Genomic DNA, 12,458 nt, shown 5'->3' on the forward strand with positions numbered 1-12,458 from the left:
AAATATACGTATGATTTCTCTTTGTCTGTCACTGTCTTTCTCTGCATTTCCTATAATAAATGAATACTATCAAACCAGTTCATGGTTTATATATTATATGTATATATATATTATATATATATATTATGCTAGCTAAATAAAGTTAATACATTGAATATGATAACACGAGAGAAAAAATGATCCAGGATGTCTTTGAATCTTTTTGGGGGTTTATCTTAATCATAGAATGATTGTGCTATGTGAAGAATTAGGAGGTCTGTATAAACAATATGAATAGCTCTGTATTTTAAAATATAACACTGATCTTACATCACATACAAAACTGTACATTTTCACCTCCCTCCCACCTGTGTGTTATTGAGATCAGACTTTACATCTTTTTATATTGTGTATCCATGGAAACATTTTCGTATTTATGGTTATTTGAGTATTTTTATCTTTTAAATTTTATACTGAAGCTAAAAGTGACTTACACAAATGCATTTTGTATTTGTATTTTGCTATCGCATTTTGGATTTGTCTATATATTTAACTTTACCCATGTGTGTTATGGTTTAGATAGTTTCCTAGGATCAGGATGCCTTAAATATCCTAAATGGCGAAGATAGTGGTGATTTTTGTTTATTGTGATTTTTCCTTTGGTTTTATTTTCCATTTAATTTTATTAAATGAAAATGAGTACACGCTGTGTGGGCAAGAGAAGAAAAATGGGTTAACTTTCCTGTGAAAGGAGTGTGGTATTTACACACAGTGTTTACTTTCCGCTGGATGTGTGTGTCTTTGCTCTTGGTTTTAGGCTGGATTTCTAGCACCTTATCCTTCGTAGAAATAATGAGGAAGAGAGAAGAGAAACACATGTAGGTAGGGGCCTTCAGACAGTGGTCACAACTCTCCATCTTCCTTTTTTCTGCTCCAACCAAGGGCCAGAAACACTTGCTTTTTTAAAGTAAGGGTAATAATAAAAATAGGACAATATATCATTTAACCTATGCATACTATGTGGTTACTTTTGAATGCACAAAAAATAAATATTCTCTTCATTTAATTGTTAAGTGTACAAAACATGTGAATAAATATATATTTTGCTGGGATGAGTAGCTTTGAAAAAGAACAAAACCAATTTTAAAATAATTTTATTTGGAATAAGTATTCCTGAAGACTGTGTATTGTGTCAGAGGAATACAGAAAGATTATTCCCTATTGATATGTACAGAGTTAGTAATAACCTCCAAATTATCTACAAACCCGCAAATGATACTAAACCTGCTGTATTTTTTATCTCAGAAATGCAAGTCTCACTCTATTGACTTTTTGCTGTCTAACCATTGCCTATCAAGAATTGTGTTTGTTTTCCGAAAGAGGGAATATGCCTGCAAATAATAGATTATGACTTTGCCTCATTGAAAATCAATTAAGAATTTTGTCTAAAGCTTTATCAAACTCAGCAGAATGTATATACTCTGGAGAGCATGCTCACTGGCTGTTCCTGCGACATGATTTACATCTACAGCCCATACCCAGTGAGCATGAAATGTAACAGCATTTCAAGTTACTGCTAAGTCCCCCAGACTGCAGGCTTTCCAAAGAACACATGGACTCTGTGATGGAGGCCCAGGGCCAGGCTCTGCTGACCAGCATGGGATTTCCTTTTGAGCTCAAGGACATCTAATGGACCTACTCTTATGGCAGGGTGGAGCAGAGGGCTGATGAGTAGCATTTAAGTCCAGCAATTAGGTCAGTAGCTTTATAAAGAAATTCTAGAAGAGAAACATACACTTACTGGGCCTCTGAATACCATCCTATGTCTTTACCAATAGACTAGTTTTGTAAACACTGGCTCCTCTGCTTATAATACATTTTGACCCCTTATTCATTTGAATTTCTTCTTTTTCAGTATTCAACTTGGATATCACATCTTTGGTGAGTGCGCACAATTGGTCTTTGATTTCATAAATTTTGCATTTCACAAAAATTAACAACACAGTTGGAAACTGAAACAAAACCGGAATATGAGGTTCTATAAGTCAGAGAGAGACCTGGTGTTTCACTCGCCTCCCCCGCCCACCCACTGCTTAATACAATCTATTTTTTCCACAACACACCATGAAGATCCTGCACATCCTGGGTAGTCTGGCTTTCCTGAGCTATTCTCCTCTGGAACACTGTGCTTTCATTTAGCATAATGCTTCTGATTGTGCTCCTCCGCACTGGAGAGCTCTTGGAGAACTGTTTCCAGGGGCCAGAGTTGCTATCTGCTTCCCCGGATGTGGTGTGAAGCTGGGGTCCGACACCATTCTACGGATTCTTTGCTCTTTTCTTGATTCAGAAATTGGATTCTGTTGCCCTTCCAAACACCGATTTATCTATTTGTGATGAAATGATAATACGGTATCAGATTCTCCATCCTCCCTGTGTATAGAAAATTATTGCAATGGAAAATATTAAAAAGAAATCCAAAAGTGGACAAAGTTAGTTAAATTTAGTTGTTTCTCAGTGTCAAAATTTGACTAAATTAAAATAGTTTTTTTTGTTCTTTTTTTGCAAGTGCTTCTCTTCCTGCAAAAGGACAAAGCATGGAGGCATTTCCATATTAAAGTAGTGTGATCTCATCTGGAATCAGGCATGAAAATTGCCTCCACGTATCCTGAGGCACATGGAAACACAGTGGCTGCTGGGGGTTTCAAAGTTTTGCTTCTGGAAGCAGTATTTTTTCCTGAGATTTGAAAGATAAGAAGTTGCTACCAAGCTAGATAAAGGAATGGGTGGTAGACATGATAACAAGTTGATTCAGAGTGAGATAGAAAAAAGTGAAATGAGTATATTAATCTCTGTTCCACTTACAGGACTGAAACAAAACAATTAACGTCTGGAGATTGATAAAGAGGCATCAGATTAATCATGAAACATGATTGCATCTCATCTATTAGCGTGCTGTAATTCCTTTCTAGGTGTTAAAAGAAGAATCACAGCTAGTACAATTTTGGGACTTTCTGGCCAGCAGGAGCAGCAATTTAAGCTGCTGCCCAGTTCCCCACACTCCTTTTTCTGACGATGATGAAAAGCTATCTCTTTTCACTACTGAGCTTTACTAGAGTAGGGGTTACTGACAATAACATGTTTCCTTAGATCTTTCTTTGCTAGTCCTTTGTATAGAGAAAGTAACCTTAAAGTGCTGGTCGTCTAGCCACCAGTTTCTCCCATACCCAACCCAGGACGTATAGGAGGCTAAAATCATATAAAATTCTCCATCACATCATTCCTTAGTTCTGAAATTCCATAAGCAAACTGTCTTCTTCTGTCTTCCCAGGTGTTGTATGCAATGTCCAGGCATTTTAGCTGTTCTCAATGGTGGAAAAAGAGAAAGCATGTGCAGCCTCCCCCTTATCTGGACTGAAATACATTTTTGAAAATTCTGCAACTGCAGTCATTAAAATATATTTTAAGTATTGCCATTTTGTAATAATAACTGCCTCCGCTGCGTGATACTCCACTGCAATCAGCCCTACAGGGACACTGAGCAAAGCCCAGCACTCTGGCACAGAACTGATTATTTCTAGGGTACTGTGCTGTGTCCTCTCTCCAGCCTGCTCGACCTTCTCCCTGTGGCTGCAGGAGTTAAATGGTTAGGTTTGAGACTCAAGGCAACTGCAGAGTATTGCATTTATCTTCTCTTGACGTTTTCACTGTCAATCAGGAGTTCTGGGGAAAAACCTCATGAGTGAAATTTATTTTACTTTCTTTATCATGCAGTAATACTGGAGATAAAAAAGTTAATCTGAGCAATGGTATAAAATCACTGCTTTAAACTTTTAATGTGTGTTTCTTCTAGGCAACATTTTCATGGACTATTCTCTAGGGTTTACTGTTATAAAGAAAAGTCTTGAGTGAATAAATAATAAAAACCTAATATCTAGATAGATTGGTAAACGTTGGGTAAAACTGCACTAGCCATGTTTCCCTTCAGTTTTGAAGATTGAACCCATGGGTTTTATTGGTTTTAAAATTCATCTTTATGACTACGGAGGTGAATACACTTTTGTGCCTTTTCTGTTAGAAGAAATAAAATCATGTGTCTCTACATTATTTGTTTTTACTGTTTTGGGTAAGTTTCATAATTCAACAGAGAAAAGACTTACCAGTTTATCATTTATAATGTTTCAATTTTTGTAGTTTCATTGGTTTTGAGATGTTTCTACCTGGATGATTTGAGACACATAGACTATGAGTACAAAGAACAGCTATTATGTTCTAAAGCTGCTATTTAAAATGAAAAAATAATCCTTTTATTTTAATCAAGTTGCTTTTTCACATCATTTGCATTCTCTTGAAACAAAGAATGACAAATGAAGGATAACTATTTCCACAATATACAAGAAAAAGGAAAAAGAGTGCTATGCCTACGCTTTCTGGGATTAAACAAACAAAATCTCACTATACTAAAAGTCACATTTTTTATGTTTGGATTTTAAAAAATGTTTTAATGGTATTTCTGGTTTTCATAAAATGTTCTAAGTATCATTTGTAAACTCATCTTGAAACAGTGAACACCAATAATGTTGATTTAACATTTAAGTATGAACCTGGATTTAACTTTAGAAGGTAATGATATACTTTATATAGTTATATAGCAGGTCATTTGAGATCTTTATTTACTTTTCTATATCGCATCATTTTGGGATCAAGACCTACATTTGAATTTGAGATTAATGCTCATTGTATGAAAGCACTGGTTCTCATTTAGGGGATTGGAGTGATTTTTATTCCCTGGAGCACTTGGCTATGGGTTTTTAGTAAACGTCCATAGATATTTTTCACTGCTATGAAGGGGTGGCATGTGGTGTTTAGAGGCCAGAGTTGCTTCTAAACATCTTAGAATACCCGCAAGAGTGAATTATTTGGTCCAAAAATATCAATCTCATTGCTGTTGAAAAACCCTAGCCTGAAGAGGATAATTCTAAAGTCTGGTAATTTATGGATTGTTGAAACCTGAAAGAATAAATAACTGGTTCATACTAAAATTTTCTTTTCTGTGTTAATGTATTCATAATAGAGAACATGTAACCTAATAGAGGCATTTTAAAAAGCCTGTAGCAGTTATTCCCTTGTAATTTACTAAATGTTTACTTTGTTTCTTCATGCTTTTGAACAAATACACCTTGTCAAAAAATCCTCCCAAGTGATTCTTGATGAAATAGACAGAAATATAGATAATCCCCGATTTGTGCCTTTGCAAATCACCGAGTTTCCCTAATGTCTCTGCAGCAGATAAATTGAGGGTAAGATTTGGGTCACATTCATTTTAATCTGCATTGTGCTCAATGTAATCCCTTACCTTCCCACTCAGGCATGGCTCTGCCATTTCCCACCTGGACCCCAGCTGACAGTGCATGACCCAGAGCACGATTCTCATGGGGCGGTCACACGCGGTCCACCCTGCTGAGATGCTGTGGTTCCGCTGACTCAGCTGCTAGCCCTCCCTGGCAAGTGCAACACATTTTGGACCTGATCACTCAATGCCCCATCTCTGCTGCTATGTAGAGGCAGATTCTTGCCAACTGACCCCAGACAAGCATGCTGTCCATCTTCCCATTGCTCTGACTGTTGACCACAAGACCCACTGCAATTCTTGCCTTTGTGTAGCCTGTTGGGGAGATTTCCCATGACGGAATTGCTGTCACCTTGAAATACTCCTTACAGAAGAAAGTGATTTCTCATTTCAGGTGTACATTCTCCTCCCCAGGCCAGAAGGATGTCATCAGAGCATTCTGAGGACTGATTAAAGAGCCAGCTGCCACGAAACACCAGGCCATGGCGCTCTTCCTGCCCTTCAGCTCTGTTTGCTGAGTCTGGTTTTCCCACAAGAGCCCTTCCTACTTTAGCGTGAATTCTGCTCCAGGGACCCTGCCACATGTGGTGACATCAACTTTTCTCTGCAGTCAATTAGCCTCTTCCATGAATGTTTAGACCTAAGTGTGGGAATGGCTGCACCCACTCCCCACCCTACCCCACAGGTGGCTTCTAAGCAGAGACACAGCATTCTGTAGGGGATGGCTGTCTTATCGACTTCCTCATGGCAAATATAATGCAATCTTGAATTAACTCTGTTGAGACTCCATTATGTCCTTAATCATCAAAACAAATAAAAATGAAAACAAGCAAACATTAATTACAACAACACAAACACTTATTTTACTTGACTATAAATTCCCAAGAATAGTGTAGGAGTACTCAGTCAGTATGTTTTTAAGAACTAAAAATGACCTGACAGCTCAGGAGAGGGGCACAGTGGATTCAGAATGATTGATAGGGTTATTGTTCTTATGCCTTGAAATATATACACATTCACATGTACGCATTTATTCTTTTTATGCATAAACCTTTCACTTAAAAGCAATCAGGCTTGGACAAATACAACTGGCAGTTTCTTTAGAGAAAACTCATTTCTAATTCCTCAGGAAACATCGGGCTTTGTATACTGCATCAGTAAACATAAAGAGATTTGTATGAATTCATGGAAAAGAAGATGCAGAAAAGACTTGGGCAGCATTTGAAGCAGTGATTCTGCCCTTGGGGATAACAGCGTCCTCAGCCCTCAGACAGGGTGTTGTCACAGCTGCATGGGACACACACAGGAAGTGTAGTCCTCTCCAGGAAACCCAGGACCTCAGCGGAATGGAAAGCTTTAATTGGCAAGGTTGGGGGTTTAAGGGATTTAGTAGCCTGTGCTAGAATGAAAAATAGTCCTCAGGGATTCCCACATCTTAATCCCTGGAACTTGAGAATGTTACCTCAAAGGGGAACAGAATCTTCAGATGCGACTAAGTTAGCAGTAAGCAGTGGAAGGATTCTGTTGGATTTTCTGGGCCTGGTGTAATCATAAAGGACCTCTGGGAGAGACGAGAAAACAGCCGATATTAGGGGATGCGATGAAGGAAGCCAGAGATGGAGTGATGCTGCAAAGGGGCCGTCAGCCAAGGAATGCAATGGCTTCCAGGAGCTGGGAAAGCAAGGGTACCTCCTGCACACACCTGGTTTTAGTCCAGTGAAACTGAGTTTGAACTTAAACTTCTGTTACTGTAAAGTAATACATTCATTTGGCTCTGAGTTGATGGCATTATGCTAGTGTGTGGAAGCAGTGATGAGAAACTAACGATGCAAACCCTGCTTGGGTCACCTACAACCTGCACAGCCCGGTGCTGGGGAGGCAGCATCTCTGTGCTGCTCGCCCAAGCTCATTTCTTGTGAAAAATTTTGGCATAAGGGTCGGCGCTGCGGCTCACTAGGCTAATCCTTCACCTGCGGCGCCGGCACACCGGGTTCTAGTCCCGGTCGGGGCACCGGATTCTGTCCCGGTTGCCCCTCTTCCAGGCCAGCTCTCTGCTGTGGCCCAGGAGTGCAGTGGAGGATGGCCCAAGTGCTTGGGCCCTGCATCCGCATGGGAGACCAGGAGAAGCACCTGGTTCCTGGCCTCGGATCAGTGCGGTGCGCCGGGCGCGGCAGCCATTGGAGGGTGAACCAACGGCAAAGGAAGACCTTTCTCTCTGTGTCTCTCTCACTGTCCACTCTGCCTGTCAAAAAATAAAATAAAACAAAGAAAAATTTTGGCATAGGAAAGCAGTGCTGTCATCCTTTTACCTGTGCCCTTGGGTTTGATTTGCAGAGAAAACATGCCCATCCCCCCATCTTTCACAGTAAATTCTTAATTCCACAGGATTATGTGCCCTGCTGCAAAATTTCACCACCTTCTGTGGATCACCAGTGCCTTTTCTCTCTTATCTGTCAGGAAATAGTTTGAGATCAAACTGTCACACTTTTGAATTCTGAATCTTTCTTTGATCTCAGATGGCTACCTTATCACTGGCCTTCTGTTTCCCTTTCCATAAAATGAATGTCTTCACAGCTCTCTCTCAGTCATGTTTTAAATTAAATGAGAGAGATGGAAAACCTTTGTCACAATGCTCTTTTAATAAATAGTAACCATTCCAAATGTCAAGGCAGTAAGATAACTACTGTGCTTGGTGGGTAAGATCCTAAACACAGTTAACTGTCCCCATTGTGGAATCACAGAAGACCAGACACCTCACCTTGTAAGAGCGATGTGATTTATATTTCCATTTCTCCTGTAAAATAGGCAGCCGGGCATGGAAGTGATGAGGCTTGGCTTCAAAGGCAAGCTGCTGGCTTTCAGATCTGATCTCTTCCATTTATTTCTATCTCAAAAGGTGGTTGCAAAGATTTTGTGAACTGATAGATTTAGATATCCAGACTTGTTGTTAGTAGTCAGTAAATATTACCATTATCATTTCTATTCCTACACTGAAGACTTTTTTTTTACTCCAAGAATAGGAAGGAAGAGAAAGGCCAAAGACACTTAAAAGAGATTCCATCGAGACTACTTGAAATGTCGAATCAAAGGTCTCTGCACACACGGATGAGGCAGAGCTCTCGAGGGCAGACTTGTACAGAACTTAGACCTGTCAGTGGAGATAAAGAGAAGTGTCTGTAACTCTGAGGGACAGGAAGGTGTTGCAATGCACAGTGAGCAACAATTCTGAATTCTGACCACAGCGTTCGTCAATTTGGTTTTTCTATCACGATTTACTGGAAAATGAGTTTCATTCTTAAAATCATTCTACTGCGTTTTTAGGTGACAGTTTTATCTCCTATATTTTTGCTGTTTGGGGTTGAATTTTACATTATTTATACTCTTTCACTGCTGTGACGTTAGTAATTGACTTCTAATGTCTATTGTTAATTTGTCTTTCTTGGCTCTTCAGGTATGCTGGGCTCCCATTTCCTACTCTCTCCCAGCAAGACGATTTCACTTGCCACAGTAAGGAGTTTTCACGTATTTGTGTCATAATAGAAAAATCGTGGATTTCTCTCTGAACTGGAAGCCCTATCCTGAGATGCCTTTATGTATTTTCAGTACTGGTCATAAGCAACAAGCCCAGGACTGTCACATGTGGATGCTGAATGAATAAAAACACATATTTTGCAGACAATAGTCATATTATCTTGTAATTATACCATGTTAGCATATACAAGATGATGTAGCCAAAAACATTTTAATGTATGACCTCTCACTAATCTAAAATTAAAGCCAGTTTTTCCTACATTTTTATTTTTTTCTGTGCTGTTTGGATTGGACTCTGCCAATGATAGGTATTTGCACAAAATAGAAAAGAAATAGGAGAAGCAGCAGCCATGATTTGGAGCGAGGATCTGAGTTGCTAGGCCGGGTAACTGAGGAAGGCACTGCAGGTTTGCTTCTGACCCACTTCTGGCCTTTTGAGGTTCCAATTTCCATATCAAAACCCTTTTTTACTATGTGGGCTTTGGACACAGTGGTTAAGTTGCTGCCTGGGACACTTGTATTCCATATCTGAGGGCCTGGTTCTAATCTCTGTTCTATTGCTTCTGATCCAGCCCAGTGGATGGAACATCTTTCTCCACTTTGTTTTTTTTTTAATATGTCTCTTACTTTCAAATAAAATGAAAAATGTATATAAATTTAAAAAAATCTTTTTACTGGGAATGGGGATGTAGCATTGTGATTAAGAAGCTTGCATCCCACCTAGGAATTTTCTGGCCCCAACTCCTGGCTTCACTTCCTGCCAGTGTAGACTCTGGGAGGTAGCAGGTGATATTCAAGTAATTGAGTTCCTTACCCCAGTGTGGGAGACCCGGATTGACTTCCTCCTCCTGGCTTTGTCCTCTGCCATTTAGTAGATGAGAGCTCTCTCTCTGTCTCCCAAATAGATAAATGAATAAATAATTTAAAATGCATTATTTAAAAAAACATTTTTCCCGATAATCTCCAGAGTGGCTTTTGTTTTCCTCATTAAATGCTGAATGACACAATTAGTTTGGAGGTTCTCTAGTTCACTACAGGTACATTAGTGTGTTCTTGGAATGAGGAGCCCAGGAAGTTGGGTTAATAATTACTGTTATGAGAAAGGGCTGGCCCTTACCCCAACTCCCAGTCATGAGACTAGCTAAAAGCAGTACCACATGCTGGGGTGAATAGTCAAGATTGCTACACTTAAAAATACTAACACACAGAAATGGATCCATTGTACCCACTAAAACAACAGTCTAATGCCTACAAAAACAAGGCAGATCCTGGAGGTTGACAGTGAACTAACAACACTTCATCTCAACATGGAAATGTTATACAACTGTCATTTCTGCCATCATAAGACAGCCATTTGGTCAGTCCAAGCTGTTCTTGCAAAATAATATAAGCTAGGTGACTTAAAAATTAAACATTTATTTCTCACAATAGTGGAAGCTAAGAAGTCCAAAGATCAGTGTGGGGAGCAACTCGGACTAGACTAAGTTACTGGAATTAAGACTTATTCTATGCATCTGCTCTCCCACAATATGGCGCTGAGAAGGGAGTAACAACTTCTACGCAGCTGCCTCTCGCCAATTTGATTGACTGAGCTGCAGGAGCTGATCTTGCTCCTTATTGGAGGAGAGCAGCGTACTTGGCGTGTGGGTAGCAGAGTTGGGATTGGTGGAAGAGGACTATAAAGGAGGAGAGAGACAACATGCACCAGGAACACCTGAGGAACATCTGAGCAGCCCCCGAGAGAGCCGGCCAGCGGTGTGCTGCTCCCCTGCGGAAGTGGGGAAAGTGGCCAGGGGGAACCGCCCTTCCACGGAGGTGGAAGGGACGGTAGCCAACCTGGGAAGAACCAGCAGCAAACCCGGGGAGGGCCGAGCAGACAAAAGAACAGCGCAGGGTCCTGTGTCGTTCCTCCACGAAGAGGGGGAGCGACAATCAGGAGGCCAAAAGATTGAGCATCTGGTAAAGATCCTCTTGGGGGTTGGCAAATGTTATCTTCACACAGCAGAGCAGAGGGAGATGGTTATCTATCTATCTATTAATTATCTATATATCTAGAAAAAGATATATAGATACAGATAAATGCATATATATAGAGATATAATTCTATATGTATGTGTTTGTATGTTTATGAAGAGAGAGAGGAGAAGAGATGGAGAAAGGAACAAAAACAGAAAGAGAACTTCTCCCGCCTCTTCCCATCATGAGGGCCCCATTCTAATGGCCTGACTAGCCCTAATTCCACCCATAACACTGGGAGTTAGGTTTTCACATATGAATTTTGGCATTGACTTGGGGGGAGGCAAATATTCAGTCTACGATAGTAATTCAAAGAGGCCTGTGTATGCTAGAAAATATCACCTTGCCCACTATATTAATGACATGTTTAGAGGACCAGATGATCATGAAGAGACAAATGAATTGACACATGAAACTCAGGAACTAGCATGTTAACCCCATAAAGTTTCAGGGGTTTGCAACATGAGTGAAAGCAGTGTTGGTTATGGCAGAACATTTCCTATAAAATAAGCAATTAATTATTACATCTTGTCCTTTCCACCACTAAGAAGACATGTAGTGCTTTTTAGGTTTCTTTCGGTTGTGGGGTGCGGCTTATTTCAGGCTTCTGGCACTAGTCAATTAATGGGCGACAAAGGAGTCCCAGAGCAGGAAAGCTCTCTGCTGTACTTCTGAGATGTGGAGAAATTGCCGGCTGCCTGCACCGTCCTTGACATTAGAGCTGATAGCTATAGCAGTATGTGTCATGGAAAAAAATGGTGTGCGAAATTTGGACAGTTTTCCCAAAGTTTTAGTGAGTTTGTGACTGTTTTAAAATTATATGAGTGAAGTTAGACATCTTATCATTTGATGATTGTTTATAGCCCTTGCCTATTTTCCTGCTGGTCTTTGGTCTCTTTCCCCTTTATTTGTTGAGCTCTTTAGTTAGTGGCACCATTAAGCCTGTGTCTATAATGTAAATTAGAAATATGTTATCTCGAAAACCAATCATCAGTGTCAGAGGCAGGAGCGTGCTCTGCTGTGTTAGTCACTTATAAAACATTGGGGAAATGAAGGCAAAAAAAAGACATGGTTGTCCAGTCAACCTAATGCACAGTGGAATTACTTTAATCATTGGATAGACAGTTGTCATTTCAATAAAGACACAGTGCATCAAGGTGTTCACACACTACCATTTCATGACGTGTTTGTGGATTATCATGCTCATTTTACAAACAAATGCTTTGAGTTTCACTGAGGAACAGAGATTGACGTCCTGGAAATCATAAGACCTCTAAGTTTTCATAAGTATGCATTTGTAAGTTAAGTGTGTTTGCATGAAATTCCTTCATATTGTCTATCTAGACAATATGAAGGAATGGGGATAAAGAAAATTTAATCTCCCTGTAAAAGCAAGTCTTTTTTAGGTGTATTTTCCCCATTTTGGTTTTTGGCTGAAGAGGAAAGGAGATACACACAAAGCATTAAATACAAAGTTAGTAATGATTTAATTAATTGAAGAAGAATTGAGTCCTGACTGATTTTAAACGGCTAGTAATAAGGCAATTGTAGTGCATTAGTATGTATTTGCACTTGATTGCCAAAA

The 12,458-nt window shown here is 39.7% G+C and overlaps 1 long non-coding RNA gene across 2 annotated transcripts; it reads left to right on the forward strand.

The window, feature by feature from the left end:
• The first annotated feature begins 1,058 nt into the window (after positions 1 to 1,058).
• LOC108177192 (uncharacterized) lies at positions 1,059 to 9,101 on the forward strand. Of its 2 annotated transcripts, none has more exons than XR_011379696.1 (3): positions 1,059 to 1,920; positions 2,844 to 2,933; positions 8,778 to 9,101. It is a non-coding gene; the product is annotated as an uncharacterized lncRNA (long non-coding RNA). The 2 variants fall into 2 exon arrangements; XR_011379695.1 differs by lacking the exon at positions 8,778 to 9,101 and adding an exon at positions 3,308 to 3,939.
• The last annotated feature ends 3,357 nt before the right edge of the window (positions 9,102 to 12,458 follow it).

Source organism: Oryctolagus cuniculus, chromosome 10 (genome assembly GCF_964237555.1).
Source record: "Oryctolagus cuniculus chromosome 10, mOryCun1.1, whole genome shotgun sequence".
Classification (NCBI taxonomy): Eukaryota; Metazoa; Chordata; class Mammalia; order Lagomorpha; family Leporidae; genus Oryctolagus; species Oryctolagus cuniculus.